At 38.7% G+C, this 17,879-nt stretch overlaps 1 protein-coding gene across 6 annotated transcripts in view; it reads left to right on the top strand.

The window, feature by feature from the left end:
- Positions 1-17,879, top strand: part of MYO16 (myosin XVI) — a 363,630-nt gene that overhangs the window by 20,024 nt on the left and 325,727 nt on the right. Inside the window, exon 2 of one of the 6 annotated variants that reach the window (XM_038163986.1) lies at positions 17,204-17,264. The exons of the other annotated variants lie outside the window; for them this stretch is intronic. The gene's annotated coding sequence lies outside the window, so the exon portion shown is untranslated. The remainder of the gene's footprint in view (positions 1-17,203; positions 17,265-17,879) is intronic. 6 annotated transcript variants of the gene reach the window in all.

The following is a 17,879-nucleotide window of genomic DNA, read 5'->3' as shown; positions in this document are numbered from 1 at the left end:
CTGTAGCAGGCTGGCTGTTGTTTATTTTAGGAGATAATGGGCTGTAGAAGCTAAAAGGTAGAATACTTGCTACATGGTGCATTCAGATGTAATCTTCTCCTTATTGTCATTCTGGGCATTGAATAGTTCAGCTAAGCATATGGAATTTGCAATGAAATGCTGCCCAAAATAGTCTATAAATGTTTTATGGCGCCTTGGCAGGTAAGGGGTAAAAGATCTTAAAAGCACAACATGCTGTCTTGTCTGTGCCTCCTGGCCAACTGGCAGGCAAATAGAAATGGGTGCAGCTGCAGCAGCATGTATTCTTTATGGCTGTGAAGTTGTTGGATGCAGATTCTGTCCAAAATAAAGCTGTTCTGGAGCAAGGTGCCACATAGAGTAACACAAGGTATGTGTAGTAGGCTTCAGTCAAAGCATACCAGCTCATCATGCTGGAAAATCAATTGATTACTAGTTTTAAAAGTAATTTTTCACTTTTGCTCTTCCTTGTGATGCTCTGGTGAGGGAATGAGCAGCAACTGTGTGGTGCTTAGTTTCTGGCTGGGGTTAAACCCTGACAGTTATTTGGTGCCTGAACAGGGACTCGAGCAGTTGGATATGATAAGAGACTGACCAGACCATATTAGAAGGGATTTATATTTGTTAACATTTGCACGTCATGATATTGATTCACCTGCTATTGATATTAATTTGTCTGATCTGTGCCATGCTCTTTTTAATTGGCTGTATATGTTAAAGCTTGGTGTTGGCTTTTGCTGTTTGTTGTGCTCTGTAGCAATTAGTGATGTTTTACCTGGGAGATTTGTTACTAAAACACTGCCCTTACACTTAATATGTCATTTGGGCTCTGTATAGAGCCATCACTGTTCTTTGAGTACCATCTCATGGGGATAATTAACAAATATATTTCTTCCTCTGAGAGATATTTTTTGGGGAGGAAATACAGAATAGCGGTCTGAAAAAACTTCAAAGGATGTAAATCTGAAGCTGTTAACACTTGTTAACAGCAGCAAGAAGGATGTAAGGTTAGCATCAGGCCTGATGCAGAAATGTGATAGCAGATGCTGTGGATTAGTTTTCAAATGGATTAGTTTTCAAATTAGTTTTCAAATAGCACTTTTTAGCACTTTTTCTTTAGGGGTTTCCTGCATCAAGTTGTTCAGGTGTCACCAGCAATGGGCTTAGATTCAGCATTGGCAGCAGGTGCCATCAGCTCAGCATCAGACTGGTGTGCATCTGGGGCTGTCTCCATCCCAAGGGAAAACTCTCCCATGGGATTGGTAGTCCTACCCTTCTCTTGCTGCTCCTCTCACCTCCACCCTCCTTCACAGAGGGAAGCTGAGCCCATATAGGTGCCTTGCCTTACCTGCTTTTGACCCCATGCCAGAAGCGTTAACTTTGCCTTGGTTGGGTTCATGGGCCAGATTCTGTGTGTGGGATAACCTTGGAGAATCTGGATCTACGAGTTCTGGGACTCCACTGCAAAATCAGCTCGTCATCAGCATTTCTGAAGAAGATTCATTTTGCTGCTTAGTCAAGCATCCCATGTGTTCAGAGGGAAGTGCTGCTGCAGGTGCATGATGTTTTTTGTGTAAATTAATTCCTGCATATTCTGTGAATGCTATATCATAGAATACAAAAAATTATATTAATTTGTGAGTTTCTTTTGTTTTTCCAGTCTCTTGTGGGAGACTGTAGAACCCTGTGCCGTTTGCATTTTTAAATTTTCGCTCTCTTGGTTTATCAAGGATTTTCTTAGTTATTGTTTGAATATCTAATCCTCTTTATTGTTTCCTGAATATGTTCACATAACTGAATTTTTTCATATTAGTGCTGAAGTAGATCCCACTAATGTAATGCTTCTATTTGTCTTCCTTTTTTCCATTTCAAAATGCTTGTTTTTAATACTCAAAATTGTACTTCCTGGATTTGTAATGTGCTCCTCTTGCCTTAAAGTTTTTGAATGAGGAGGAAATGTGGGGAAATTAGTTTGCAGTATGACTTCCATAAAGAAATTTTGAAAAGGAAAGGTATAAAAAGAGGTCTTGCATATATTTTGTTCACTCCAGTGGTACACAAAGCCAGAAATGCAGGCAATAGTAGGCAGGACAAAACCTCACAAGAACTGTAATATATAATCCTGTATCAGAGAACTGTGGTCTCTTCATAATAAAGGTTTTCTCATGGGGCTCTGAATCCAATGGAGTGATGAACTGCCCTCAGTGCTAAGGAGCCTTTTTAGGAAATCATGATGATGTACAGCTCATTTCATCATTGTTCTTCACAACATCTTTTATAAGGTGTAGACAGCAATGTAGGAGAGCTCATAATTCCTGACATAATGCTTCTCTAATCTACCTATTACCATGTTTTCCACATGGGAAACCCTCCCATCTCAAACCTCCAAAACAACTGATTTTTCCATTCATCTTTGCTTAATGACTGCTCTAGGTTTACATTTGAGCTCTATTTTTAATATCTGACTGGTCTCCTACTGAGTCTTGATGTATTATTTTAGTATAATATTGCTTTCTTCCATTACCCTCAGATCTCAAAGCACCATGCCAGCTTCCTTTTCTTGGGGCATTGTAATTATACTTTTTTGCCAGAAACAAAGCAGCATTGCATTTTCATTTAGCTGTGTTTAAAAAGATCTTTCAGTGAAGGTGTTGCTGTATTTTAAGAGTTACACAGAACCTCACACCAGGCCTAAGTTTGTATGCTCTTAGCTTGAGGTAATCCTATAAAAGTCAATGTTAAACCTCTTACTGATTTCAGCACAACCAGGATAAGCTGATGTCCTGAAGGGTAATGAATGAAAATGCACAAAAATATCCACAGTATTTTTGTTTGATCAGCCTAATAACCTACTAATGAAGGGTTTGCAGACATGTCTTATTTCAAAAGGTCATAAAACATAATTTATGCCCAAGGGGATAAATGTTTATTAAGAAAACTCACCATTGTCTGTGTTTTTCTTGAAAGCCATTTTGTTCAATTCTTGCAAGTATTTTTGATTAAATGTCCACCTTCATGCAGCTCAAAACTGGTTATAATCCTAAATGAACTTGAAATTGGCCTTTTCTCCACAGCCTTTAGAGTGATGTAGTCATATTGAGTTCCACAGAAGCTTTTTTTCAAACAGGTTTGTCCTTTCCATGCCAAATCTATTAACAGTACTTGCTTGTGCTGCTGTAATTTATAACCAAGAATAATGTGTTTACTTATAATTAAGGTCTCTATACGATAAAGTCCATTTTTCATGACACCCTTGTTACCAAAATGTGTTGCTCTTTGTTCTCATGCATCCAGAAAGGATAGGTGAATGGTGATTAGGAAGGTTTACAGAGCTGGTATAGTACAGGGCTGGTAGTGATTTGTTTCCTTGCTCAGTTCTGGTGCCCTTTCACTTGCCCGTTGGGGAACAGCAAGGTCTACAAGAAGCAGTGTTACTCCTTTCTTGACAAGAAGCAGTTGTTATGGGTGCGATTGCCAATTTGATTTTATCAATAATTTGCCAGAGCCAAATTATGATATAAAAACAAAGTACAAAATTTATTTCGCGCAAATTGACAAAATTTCGGTAAGCCACGGATCGGACAGAGTCTAGCCCGGGAATAGACTCTGGGTGATGCGCTGAGCAACTCCAAGCACTGGCAGCTCCAGAGTGCGGCGAGCACATGAGCTTCCTCCATGTAGGTCTTTTTATCCCATTTTTCTTGCCACGGGCTAGGAAGTCCATTGTCCTTTTCATAATTAAACAAGTTCTAAAGGTTTCTCCGGTCCAGTAGAATGGTATCTGATGGAAGGTGGTCCTGTCCTCGATGTCTTCGGGAATAATTCATCGACTTTTGGTCTTGTGCTAGACAGGATTAATCTTAACAGTACACAGTCACATTCCGAGAGAGATATCCTTATCATCTGATACTCAGTTCTTACTGGAAATCTCTTTTGCAAACCGAGAGGTTTCCCAGAACTGTTTTAAAATTCTAAGCAGTGTGTTCCCCCCCTTTCAGTCAGGGGATCCAGGTGTGCTGCTGATGACATCATTCCCTGTGTGGCTGCAATTGTGAAACTGACTGTCTCTGTTGGGTTTTTACATGTAAATAGAGTCTATCGGTGTGGTAGGCGTTGGTGCTTTGCTGCAGACTGACTTTTCTAGTGTATTTCCCGAGAACATGTCTAAACGTAACTCTCCTTCTACCTTATTTTATACTATTCTGAATCTATTCTTCTACTTTAATAAATATGAATTTTGACACTCATTTATAACACAGTGTTACTCCTTTCTTGACAAGAAGCGGTGTTACTCCTTTCTTGAGGTCCCTTTGATGGTCTGGATTTCTACTGCAAGCTTCCTTTCTTCAAAGGAAGCAAACATTCCTTGCTATCGAAGTGTGGGCGCAGCTCTTCCACGCGCTGTACCTTGCAGTCAAGCACATAGCAGAGCACTTTGCTTATCCTGCTTCAAGTAAACATGTCATTCGTATTCTTCTTTCTATTTTCAGCCTTTTTAGTGTTCTTGAACAGCTGCTTCAGGCGCACTACACGATACACGTTGCTAATGGCAGTCTGCTGTGTGGTGCCTGCCCACAGGATCTCTGCGTAAGCTTTGTGCTGTAATATTTATGGCTAGACTGAGCAACCTTCAGTCCCTTTTTGAGGAACCTGAGGAAATTCAGACTCCTGCCTGGCCAGGCTATCTTTCTGAGTACTGGATGCTCTGGCAAGTGAAAGGTTCAAATATGTAATGCATAAGGAAAAGGAGCAAAAACTAGAAAGAAAGACTCTGCTTCAGCTAAGTTAAGGAAAACCAGGAAGATAAGTGGTACTGACAATGAATGAAGCAACTGAAAGTAAAGTCTGGAACCACAGCAGAATGTTCACTAACTGTCTAATATGAATAAGTCTCTCTTGAATTAGCATGAATTTATATGCTAGATAACTGAATGAAATTTGATCTGTCAGGATAAGGTTATGTGAGCCTGGTGATTTTTGCTACATAGCCATTTTGCTGTTCATTCAGTGTTCGGGCTGCAAAACCACAAATTGCCTTGTTTGGTCTCCAGAGAGTTTAACCTTGGCTGTACCCCAGAGGTTCTGTTGCCACTGTCTGTAAGTTCTTAATTTTTCCCTGTCATTTTTGAATCAGAGAAGTTACTATCTTGAGGGAGGTAGGATCTATGTAACAGAAACCCATATATAGGTACAATGTGGGCAAGGGAAACTGAAAAGACATTTATGGAGCCATTTCCTCAACTCATCAAACCCAAAATAGAATCATATGCTTAGGCTTCCCTGGTTTTTAGCAATTTAAAACAAAGTGATCCATCAGCACACCCAGTTACATGATTACTATTTGTCCAAAATCAATCTCTTAGTAATGAGATCTAGATAATGATAAGCTGCATGAGTTGCCTTGGTAACCTACTGCCTCAAAAGTGTTATGTATAGCTTTAGGACTTGCAGGGGTGTGGGGTGGGAATGGAAAAAAAAATCAGTATGCAGAGAAATGTCCATGTTTGTCTGAGGGACAGATCTTGCAGATAACTTTTCTGTCTTATCAAATTCCAGGAGAATTTTTTTCATTGAAGTGGGCTGTATCAGCTATGGTGATGTTGATCTGGCTCATGTGAAATTAGATGTTTTTTTTTCTTTCAGGCAAACCCAGAAGCTGTCCCTAATTAAAACAAAAAGTGCAGCACAAGTGTGATCTCCTTTGGTTACCATATAAAGGCCAGATCCAGAATCAAGATCTAGACTTTCTTTTGTGTAAGTGAGGTGAAGAAGAGAAAGTCATTAGCTCTGTTGTATTTTTGTGAAGTGGAGCACTATGTCTTTAAAACAGAAGAACAAATGGTTTTATCAATAGCAAAAAATGCAAATTTTTTAGACAATTAAATCACTTAGTTTGTGATGACCAACTGTGTGCTCTGATTTAGCAGCATTTCAGGGTCTCTAGCATGTCATGGGCACTTTGCCTGGAGGACCTTGTGTGCACAGTTTCATAAAATGTTTTTTTTCATTGGTTATGAGTTTTTCGGAAGAGACATAGAATTACAAGACTTTTGTGGAGTTTTCTCTGTCTCCTAAAGAAACTCAGCAGTTCATTAAGTTAAGAGGCTGACTCCAAAACAGGTATTTCTCCACTACGTTTCCTGTAAATAATGAGGTATTAAGGATCTGGTTTTGCATTGTGTAGCATTTGAAGCTTTTCTAAAGATTTACTCATGTCATAAGGTTAGGATATAAGGAGTTGGCTGGGGTTAACAGAAAGGGTAGAATTTCTGAATAAATGAAACTGTACACAAGAATGAAAGAAGGTAATTAAATCCGGGTTGTGCTTTAAACGAGACTTGTGCAATTATGGCAATGCTAATTCTGTTTCTTTTCTCGGTATTGCCTTCTCAAGTTTAGAGGAAAAAAATAAAACTTTTCACTTAAATGGAAAATCGAGATGAGACAATAGAGCAAAACATCTTCCTTAATCAATGTAATGGAAATACCAGTTGACAACCACATTTTAGTGACTGCACAAGTCACAACCAAGTCCCCGTGTAGTGAATTTCATATAGTTTGATGGTTTTATGCAGTACCTGACATTTCAGTCAAAATACTCTGATTTTTTGCTGCTCTTCATAAAGAACTTGAATCAATCTACCTAATGAATTTTAGGTATTTATAGGTTTATATATAATATTTATATTACAGGTATCACTTAAGCAAGGCTGAAATCAGTGAAATGACAAAAGCTTCATTAAATCAAGGAATCAGGCCTGGAAAGTCCTTTTGATTCTAGGGTTTTGTTCTGTGTGGACACCAAATAACTACAAAACCCCTGCATATGTTAAGTAAAGAATGATGTAAGATTTAAACTACTCGTGTGTGTGGTAAAGCAGTCACAAAGTTACCATCAGAATCAAACTGACGAAAACAGTGCATATGAAAAAGTGTCCCATTGCTTTTGTTGTTTTTTCTCTGTTAGAAAAAAAAATCATAATTATGATGATCTCTTATTTATCAACATCTTGCTCAAACAGCTAGAAAAACAGAGAATTGGCATAATTTCGTACTTTACAGTGCCTCTCTTTTTATTAACAGATCTGTAGCTCCACTTCTGTCGAGAGTATAATAACTTTTGAGTCAGGAATTTATCTGATATCATTACTCTTATCTGTCCCTCCAATTGCTCAGCTGCTAGTGCGTATTTAACAATTTCTTCCTTGCCTGTTATTCACATTGTGTATTTTCTGCCCAGCTTGGGTTGCCCTGTCTTTCAGCTGTCTGCCACTACAAGGGCATAATGTGTCTATTATGAAATGTAAATAATGATACATTCATCTTCTCAAAGCAACTCCAATGAATATCTACTTTCAGTCTGGTATAGCTATTTCCAAACAATGTGTATGTATTATTAGAATCTTCTTTTTAGGCTAAATTTATTTGTGGAATAAAGTTAAATTCAAGTCTTGCCCATATCGGGTAGGTACTCCACAAGTAAACTCCTTGTTTTCTGTAGTCATGCTCAGAGCAGATTCATTACTTGAAATGAGATGGGATACGAGGTGTGGTGATTTTTGCAAGTTGATTTCAGTATATTTCATCTGTAAATATTGATGAAATCCTGGGTGGGTTTAAGAGACGCTGAACACACTCAGTATGTTATGAGGGGCAGTCAAAATCTTGCAGCTTTAGCATGGTGAATCAAATTATATTAATTGTGCCATAGCAAAGCTGGATAAGTTAATATCATTTTATTGGAATCCAGGTAGAACCTTTGCTACATAAAAAGAACAAATAAAAATTATATTTGATAAGCAACACTAATAAATAGAGACACTGAGAGAAACGCAAGGAGTAAAGCTGTGGAAGACCCAGTAACAATATAAACCAGGAATGTTGTTACATTGTCTGTTTCATTATCTTGTTGAATGCCTGAAGAAAATCGGGCTTTGTTTTAACGGCTTTTGCTTTTCATAGACGTTTTCATAATTGTAACAGCAAGTAGTAACACTTCTAATGTTTAGTCAGCACTAAATGTCAAACATAATAATCTAATTATTTGTTTCAAGTTTGACTCTATGAAGAGGTATTTTTTCAGACTCCTTTTGCTTTAATTTAGCATATAAACAAATTATACAGTACTAATTGATTTTTGGGGAAAAGTACTCTGATTTTAAAGGCCTAGGTAATGTTGTGAATTTACAAACATAAATGTGAAACAATATGGCCTTTTCTTTCTTTGTTTTCTTAATAACACTGTTCTACTGTTAGCACATATAAGTAAGGGAATAAAGATATGAAAGTAAAAATTTTGAAAGAACTGATGTGGCAAGGAAGGATGAGTATGATTTTAGATAGTAATATCTAAAATTATTGTGATTGCAATTTGAAATATGAAAGTAAGCAGTGTGCACTCCAATTCTGACTAGTGAACTTGCTGATACAATGACTGTCCCATACAGGCAATTATTATTTTATACTTACTGTTAATAGTAGTATTAAACCACCTAAATGTGTTAATGCAATCATTAAAACTAACAATGTGATGGGTATAGGACCTTCCCTATCTGAAGAAAATGAAGGTGCTAAAACCCTTGTAAGAGTCGATAGCATTTGTTTTGATTGAGCCTTTTAAAAAGTTCTCATTAAAAATCTCTGTAAGGTTTTACCTAATCCTTGTGATGCAACAGACTTCATTATAGGAGATGCATTTTTATTTCTTTCTTCCTTCTGAAATCAGTTTCCCCTAAGAGACTGTTTAAAAAAAAAACAAAAACAAAACAACCCAAACTATGAGATGTTAAATAAGACCACATTATGAAGTGATGGTAATTTTTGATGATACCATAAATACTTGTTTGCCATTAAAGACAGTCCATTGCATGTCAGTGTTGGTTCATCTTAATGAAAAGAGAAGGATGCAATCAGTCAAAACCAATATAATGTCATAACAATACATGTCAGGTCTAAAATAGCAACGCTAATAAAAATCTCAAAATACAAATAAAGATATCACCAGTTGTTCTACTGTGTAGGGACTAACTTGCAGTCTCTTTGTTTTCTGCTTGCATCAGCTTGTGTGACCTGATGATTGCTTATGTTGGAATCAGTTTATTTGCTGACAACCCCTTTTGTCTGTTTGAATCACCCATTTTATCAAGATGATTTTCTGTTGTGATACTGTCCACTGATTTAATAAAAAAATAAATCAGAAGGAAAGGCTGCTCAGTTTGTGAATGCTTTTCATCTAGGGCATTTTACAAGTCTCAAGGGTATATTTGCTGGTTTTTACAGACTGAATTCCTGAGAGTCTCAGCAAGTTAAAATTCCACTTATATAGAGCTGCATCTCTGCTAGAAGAATATAGAGGTACCCATGGGTGCATTTGAAAGAAATTATATGTAGGGATTGGAAATGTTATGTAAAATCACAGTTGTCATTCCTTTCATTTGATCTAAATCAACAAATAACTGAAATTGAAGCCAAAATCATGTTGTATAACCTTTTGTTTTACTTCAGAACAGTCTGATTGGCAACCCATGGGGCAGATGTGACTAGATATAAAATGGATTTTGAGATGTGGCCTTGCTTGGAGGATGGAGACAAAAAAAAAAGGGTTCCTGGCATTTTATGAAGCCCAAAGCTGTCAAACCATTCTAGTGTGACCATGTAGCCCTTGACACTAAGGTCTGTGAAGCACCCACTACGTCTGTGGGTTTGTGGCCCTGGGAAATGCCAAGTCTGGAGAGGAGCCCATGATAGCTCCCCCAAGGTGACATCTGCCCTTAGCAAAAGCAGGACTATGTTGTTGCAATTTAGTGGGTGTGTGTGATAGCTCTTTGAATTGAAATAAGTGTTACAGTCTGGTAAGTAAAATGTTGCTTTTATTCTAGGAGCTGGATTCAGTTTGCATAGCCAGGTTTTGCTAGCAGGGAGACCACAGAGGCAGCTTCTGTGAGAACCTTCTCCAGAAGGTTGCCCTTGTCCAACAGAGCTAATATCAGCTGGCTCCGTGGTGGGCCTGCTGCTGGCCCAGGCTGAGCCCCTCAGTGATGGTGGTAGCACCTCTGGGATAACTTAGTTCAGAAAAGGAAAGAAAACAAAAAAACAAGTTGCCGTGGAGCAACAGCCAAAAGAGTGAGAATACACAGCCCTTCAGACACTAAGGTCAGCGTAAAAGGAGGAGCGGGAGGTGCTTGAGGTGCTGAGCAGAGATCCCCCTGCAGCCCGTGGTGCAGACAGATCATGGTGGGGCAACTGTGCCCCTGCAGCACATGGAGGTCCATGCTGAAGCAAATATCCACCTGTAGACTGTGGAGGACCCCATGCTGGAGCAGGTGGATTCCCAAAGGAGGCTGTTACCCCATGTGAAGCCTAGGGTGGTGCAGGCTCCTGGTGAGACCTGTTGCCCCATGAAGAGAGGGTTCTACACTGGAGCAGGTTTGCTGGCAGTACCTGTGACCCCGTGGGAGACCCATGCTGGAGCAGTCTTCCTGAAGGACTGTATGTACCCTGTGGAAGGGATCCCTGCTGGAGCAGTTAATGAAGAACTGCATTTCATGGGAAGGACCCACTTTGAAGAAGATTGTGCTGTTGCTGAGACCTGGGAAGTGAAAGGGAAGTGGGGGTGGTGCTTATCAGTGTTCTTTCTGAACCTTCATACAGATTTAGAGTAGCTGCTAATGACCTTTAGACTTGGTATTAATGAGTAGGATTTGGTTTTGTTTGCAGACTCCTAATTTCAGGATTATGTAAAGGCTAAGTGAATATGAGTATATGGAAGCTGTACTACTGCTACTGTACTATTCCTTCTTTTCAAAAATGGGGCACATGCCTGTGGGAATGATGCTGAGTATCTTCACATATTGTGAAGATATTCATGTCCTGTTTTTGGCCATGAGTTTGTAGTCCATGTATGTAAAGATATCTGTCCCCTACTTGAAGTCCTTCAGATGGAAGCACATAACAGTTCTGAGGTCAAGATTGAAATACTTTCTATAAAGGATGAAGGGGACAGCAGACACCAGACCAATTGCTAATGATTTATTTTACTTAGCTACCTTTTCAGTGTAATACCTGTAAGAGTTCCAGCAAAGGTCATTATAAATTGAATGTGTACTTAGATGAAATAATATCTCACACTAAGCAGAATGAAATATTTCTTTATAACACCTTTTCAGCTCCTTATTTGTCAAAGAGAAAACTAAATATATTAAGAGAATTAATATTCCAAATTGCCTAGAAGTGTAGAGCATCGCAAATTTTGTTAGGAGAGAAGAGCAATCACCTACCTTTGTGCACTAGTGTAAAAGTGGTCCATAAGGTGAAAGGTGTTACTTCCTAGCATTATGTTGATATGAATTGTTTTCCTGTTTAGTACCCCCAATTCCTCCTATCTCCCTATTTAACCTGATTCCCTCCCCACCTCACATTCACTCCTACTGCTCTCAGTGGAAGCACCAATTACAGGATCATTACTGAGTGTATAGCACTTACCTCCTGGAATCTGCAATAACTTTTTTGGTTGAGAAAAAAATCAAAGCCAAATAATAGAAAATAGTAATAGAAACCCATTTTCCCATTCTGAACAAGTAATTCTTCTTTTGCTGTGCTGAGACACAATGGAATTCATCTTACAGGAGTTTTGTAACTCTTGCTTGTTTGTTGGAAAGCATAGTCAGGAACTGAAGGAACTTTTACTCAAAAATACCTTCCTTCATCTTCCCTTTGTTCCACACCTTTTTCTTGAACAAGCCTGCTTAAATCCCAGACCGAAATGCTGGTTTCAGTTCTGCTGGGGGAAGAAATTAAGGTCCTTGGTTTCTAGTCCATACAGATGTGTTGTGCTGTGTCTCAGATCACAAACCATAGTGTGTTACACCAATGTGGCAGTAACTTCAGTTTCAACTGTGAATCCCATACTGTCTCACACATCTCTCAGATGTGTTTGACACTTAGTCTAAGGCCTCCCAATCAGTTTAACTTTTGACTTAAGCCCAGTGAGATCTGAAACAGTCGTGATGTATTAAGTAGGCAGAAAGAAGTGTCCCGGTACATAACTGTGTTCAGAGATGTGTTGAGTCCTAAGGTACTGCTGGTCTCCATGCAGATTTTCTATGTTAAGAGTGGTCAGAATCTCAGTGTTTTATGTGGCTTATCAAGAGTGTCTGAGGGCAGATAAATCACTTTTCTTAAAAACCATTTAGGTCAAGCAACCCTGTTCAAACAGAAGTATGTTTCCTCTGTGAGTAAGCACAGTTGTGAAGCAGTTGCCAGCTTGTGAAGATAAAGACTTAGTCAATTAGACAGTTTCAGCTCCCACTCATACTATTGCCCTGGATGATTGCCTAGTCTCCTCACTATGATCCAAATCTGTGTTTGGGGATGCCCTGATTTACATAGTATTGGTGCATTAGACTTAGGAGCTTTAAAGACTCTGTTGCTTTCTGCACCAGAGATCCCGCTTTTGTTCTCACATGTTGTTTTGTTTGGAGTTTCCTTTTGTATGAATGCAGAAGACATGCTGCCTCCATTTAGTGATTCAGAGCACACTGCAAGACTGCAAGCCCCTACTGATTGTGGGGAGGTTGTGGAAGCAGAAGCTGCTGGAGCATCCCTGCCTGCCTTCCGAGGGTCTCGCCCAGTGCTGTATCTCTTCTCAAAACAAAGCACCATCTCTCTCACGAGCCACCACCCAGTTTGTTGGTGTGTTCCTGGGGAAGCACGGTGGGGATGAGAGAGTCTCCACTCCCTCCAGGCCACATGCACCAAAAGAAAAGCTTCTTAAATGGAGCATGTGTGCACAGCCATGCTAACACAGTCTTATCTGTGATTTGCACACACTTGCTTATAAGGGGCAAAAATGCAAGAGTGTTGGGGAAGCCCTGAATTTAGGGGTTGTGAGCATTGCTGTTTATTTTTCAGGCTGTTCAAGTGTGTTCCAATGCAGTAATTCGACTTGTGGTCAAAATATATCCTGTTTTTAAATTTGAGGAAGTATATAATTTTTGTAATTAAGACCACTACAAGTCAAAAACTGTGAAGGTCATGACCAAAGATTGCTAAATGCAGAGTTAAAATGGTGATGTTAAGCCAGTAGCCTAATAGTAAGAAGCAGAGATCAATATACATTAACATATGCTGTATGTACCAGGCAGCAATTCACCATATAGTGTGAGGTGAGCGGCATTGCTTGGCTAGCATGTTTCCATGTTGCCGAGTTGCTATGGCAATATCAAACCAATGAATAAACCACATCACAGAGACAGGGAGGTGAGTAAGTGTGAAATTGATTCAGTGGAACACAGGAATATGTGGGAGCAAATCTGGTCAAGATAAAATTTCTGGTAGGAATATCAATTTCTTTTCACATTTTCAATAATATATTATAATTACTTTTTAAAACATTGAAATCTTGTAGGAAATTTTTCCACCATAAACTCGTGTGTTTTTTTTTATCTGATGTTATGTGTGTTTCAACATATATAAGGCATTTAATTTCTTAATAATGAATATAACTAAATATTAAAAGTACATAATTTTTAATAGAAATTAATTTAGTTGATAGTTGTATAAAGTCTTGGTAAGATAAAATAAGTTGGCTACAAGTTTTGTTACCAGCTGTAAGCTAATATTGTAGTAGTCATGTTTGAAAACATGCTTTTACATACACCAGGCTTTAACTTGTTCTTTATTTCTCAGTGTGCATTATAGTGATAGAGTCCACAGAAATGTCCTAGAAACACTGCATTTTGGATAGCACATTGATATAACAAAAGACAGATATCTGTGCTTATAAAAAGATTGCACAAATATTGATCATGCTTCATTGCCCCATTTTGTGATTTATGTGACCAGTGTTTGGAATGTCTTAGGAAGAAAATATTTTGGATTTTTTTTCCATCTGTTTTAAAACATTCTGTGAAAAGACACTTACACTAAAATGTGCTATCAGCAGTATATTTTTGTTATCTATGGAAAATAAAATATGTATCAAGCATGTTTTTAATTAGGATTTTAGCTTTACTAATTTGTCTCAGTTCAGTTGGATGATCAGATAATGATAAAGGTTTCATTCCCGGAAAAGATCCTGCTATAGAGGAATAGAAGATTATTATTTTGTATGTGAGCTAATAATGTTAGAAATTGATATTTGTCTAAGACACAAATCTATTTTTAGAACATTTTTAGGATTTCTGTCAGGAAGCATACATCCATGAGTTTCAGTGCTTGTAGTTCATATGCTATTTATTTGATCTAAACTTGCATATTTATAGCTTAAAAAAATCTTACATGTGCTTTTGTTTCATTCCATCTCCTCCTGTGAGTGTAACTCTATGCTGAAGGCCTCTTTATTTTTTTTGTTCCCTGAAGAAAAACATGTATGATAACAATACTAAGTTAAACAGCATTAAGTTAGATTTTTTTTCATTTTCTAAAAGGCCAAAATGGTCTTATCAGGTACAGTCAATAAAATGAAAACTAGTTTGTTTGAAGTATTACTCTGTCACATAAAAGCCACTGTAGTCCTGCCTTGGTTTCTTCAGTTCAAAGTATAACTTTAGTTTATTTATGGAACAGAAATCAATATTTGTCTGCACTTAACCTTTTGACTTATTTTTGGAGAACAACATTTGCCAAATTATTGGCAAAGAAGTTGCTGACTGATGCTTTTTACATTGGGATGGAATGATAAGGCAAAGGCAAACACAGGGTGGATGCTGGCTGAACTGAAGGTTTAGTGATTTGGAGTTTTGAAGATAGGAATAAAACTCTTTTGTGATGCAACAGCATCTTGAAAAACTCCTTCAGTTACATTTTCCTCCATTCCCCTGTTAGTATTAGCTTCTGACTACATAATATTTCTAAACTCAGTTCATGTGCTGATAAGCAGCTGGATCTCAGGAGTGTTCATTTGTGCTGTTTTCATATGTGAACAAAATCCCTAAATAAATTGATCAAACCTAGATAGATTAAGGTTAAACAGATGGAAAAGGAAAGGGTATAGACCAGGATCTAGTTTTGGTTGTACGCCATTTGCATATGAAGTGTCTTTCTTCATTTGTCACTGACCATTTTATCGGTGTAACTGTACGAGAGAGGTCCAGCCTGGTGATATCCAGCAGGGACCTGGCAAAAGCAGAGTTGGCACTGTTGAAGCTTCTGCTCCAGCCCATTGGTGAGCTCTCCTTGAGCCATGCTGATTATCAGGCTGGCCTGGATGAGGACAAGCACACAACTGAAATAGGGGAAATGTTCTCTTTGAGGAGAGGTGCTTTCAGAAGAGGTTCAGTTTTCCACCTGCTGCTTTGACTTTCTCACTTTTGGTGCTTAAAGTGCCAAAATTGCAGAGACTTGTTGCTACTTTAAAAGGAAAGGCACATCTCTTTCGAGGGGTGTCTGAAAGTCTCCTTATCAGCAGAGCTTGGTAAGGAGCTCAGTGTGTGCATAACCCCTGAACCACTGCTTGCAGAATCCTTGAAAGCTTTTTTTTTTTAAAGCCTTTTTTTAAAAAAAAAGCTTTTAAAGCCTTTTTTTTTTTAAAAGCTTTTTTTTTAAATGCCCACGATCTTTGCAAGACAGATATGGCTAAGAAGCAAGACTTTGGGGTGGGGAAGGAAGAAGTGTGTCTTCAGCAGCCCAGAGGAACTCTCCAGATCAAGGGCTTCTTTTCCCAGCAATGCATACTACTCCACTTTCAGCTTTTTTATCTCCTATAAAATGAAATAACGTAGCTTATCTTTGCTGAGTAGGCAAGCCAAGATAGCTTTCTGTCCCCCTTTGTGAGTGGACAAAACTCTGTCAAACTACTGGTGCCTCCTGTTCCTGCCCTCTGAAGCAGATGGTGACAAGGATTCATTTTAACAGAAGCCTGTGTTCATTCTTGTATCATCTGAAGTATTGCCGCGTCTGGGGTCACCATTTATTGTTGTGGGTCTTCTGGGCAGTTAGGACTTGGTGAAGGGGAGATCTTGACTCTATTTCAGAAGGCTGGTTTATTATATTATGATATATATTACATTAGAAAAGACTACACTATAACTATACTACAAAGAACATAGAGAAAAAAATCATCAGAAGGTGAGACAGGAATAGAAAGGAATGAATAACAAAGTTTTGTGACTCCTAAAGAGTCTGAGAGCTGCTGCCTCCTCGATTGGCCACCAAGTAGAAACATCCTACATTGACCAATCAAGGAAGCACCTGCTGCATTCCACAGTAGCAGATAACAAATTGTTTACACTTGAAGCTGAGGCCCTCTCAGCTTCTCAGGAGAAGAAAATCCTAGCAAAGGGATTTTCATAAAATATCACAACCACACTGAAGTGCTTCTTTTGTGATGAGTGCTGTATGGTCCCTCAGCAGCATCAGTGTGCCCTTGCTGGCAGCTCTCATGGCTGCTGTGCAATGCCCAGAGGGACACCTGTAACAGCTCATGCAGAAACAAAAGGATACATGTTAGGAGAAATGCATCCCGGCATCCACTTCAGGTAAGCAGTGGAGCTGGACACCATATGGCCCTGGAAATGTTCTCCTTTCTGAGCTTTTTTGAGTGTGTGATGCTCTGCATTGTCAGTTACCTTTGTGTCATTCCATCCAATTAAAGTAATGGGGATGAGAATAATGAATGCATGGGGAAAAAAGTGCTGTCTTTACCCCAGTAGCTAACTACATACACAGTCCAGAAAATCCTGATCTGTACACTTTGCAAGACTCAATAGGATGGAAGTGGCATTTTGAGTAAATTTCTTTTCTTATACATTTTCTGTGTTTAATGTTGGTTTCAGCTTTCTTCACATAGTCCAATGTGCCAGCAATGGGGCATTGGAAGCAGCAGCAGGAAGAGCCTATCTGCCTCCACAGCACCCACGGTTTACCTCAGCCTGGGGGTGAAAAAGGTGGAGGCATGTTCAGTGCAAGCAGAATGTTACCAGGCACTACTTCCTCTGAGTAATATAGCTGTATAAAGTCAATTTTTTTCATAGGATTATAGCCTCACTTGATATGTAGCTTTGTATAATAGCAAAACCACTTTATTCAGTGTCATAATTCAACATCACACCAGTTAAAAGCCCTTACTTTTGTACAAGTCATTGTTTCTTATACAGTTAGTCTGTATATTTTCAGTGGGATTTATTTTTGGTATACAGAGAAGGGAGGAAAAACCAGAGTCTGACCATGAGATTTTATTTTCTTATAGAGAGTGTCCTTTGGATCAGTTTCTACTGAGACATCAGCTTGCTGCTTCATAAGTTACTGAGGTAAATTTTCTGTGTTCTTTGGTTTCACTTCTTTCTTTTTTTTTTTTTTAATGGAGATTAATCTCTTTAGGAATATTTTAATACAAATTATCTTATTTAAGCACATCAGCAAACTTTTTGGTGTTAGAAAGATTCAAGAGCAGCTTTTTAGGATTAAAGAAGTGAAGGCAATTTTCAATTCACTTCAGTGCAGGATGAGACACCCAGCTGTGACCATGAATAAAAACTGTACCTGTGACCAGTCTCCACCATTCTTTTTCTTGGTCATGTCTGGTCAGAGCTGTCTGATGTGGGCAGGGGGCACAGAGCAGAAGTTAGAAGGCTTCTGAGGAAGGCTGAGAAGCCCTTTTTTGTCTTCACTGGGGAATGTGTTTTCTGGTATCTACTGAGCAATTCTGGGAGAGTCCTTAGTCACTAATCCCCTTTGTACTTGCTTTGAGGCTGGTGACAGTCTCTTTCCAGCCCTTTTGGAATATAGGACTCCTCCTTGAACAGGACAGTTCAGTTGCATTGGGAATTTTTCAGTACATTTCCGGTTTTCCTGAAATGTGTTCATTTGGTAAATCGTTTATTGTAGCCCTAGGTGCCATCCACCACTCCTTTGTGCATCATTGC

Source organism: Motacilla alba, chromosome 1 (genome assembly GCF_015832195.1).
Source record: "Motacilla alba alba isolate MOTALB_02 chromosome 1, Motacilla_alba_V1.0_pri, whole genome shotgun sequence".
Taxonomy (NCBI): domain Eukaryota; kingdom Metazoa; phylum Chordata; class Aves; order Passeriformes; family Motacillidae; genus Motacilla; species Motacilla alba.
This window is presented reverse-complemented; position numbering and strand designations above follow the sequence as displayed.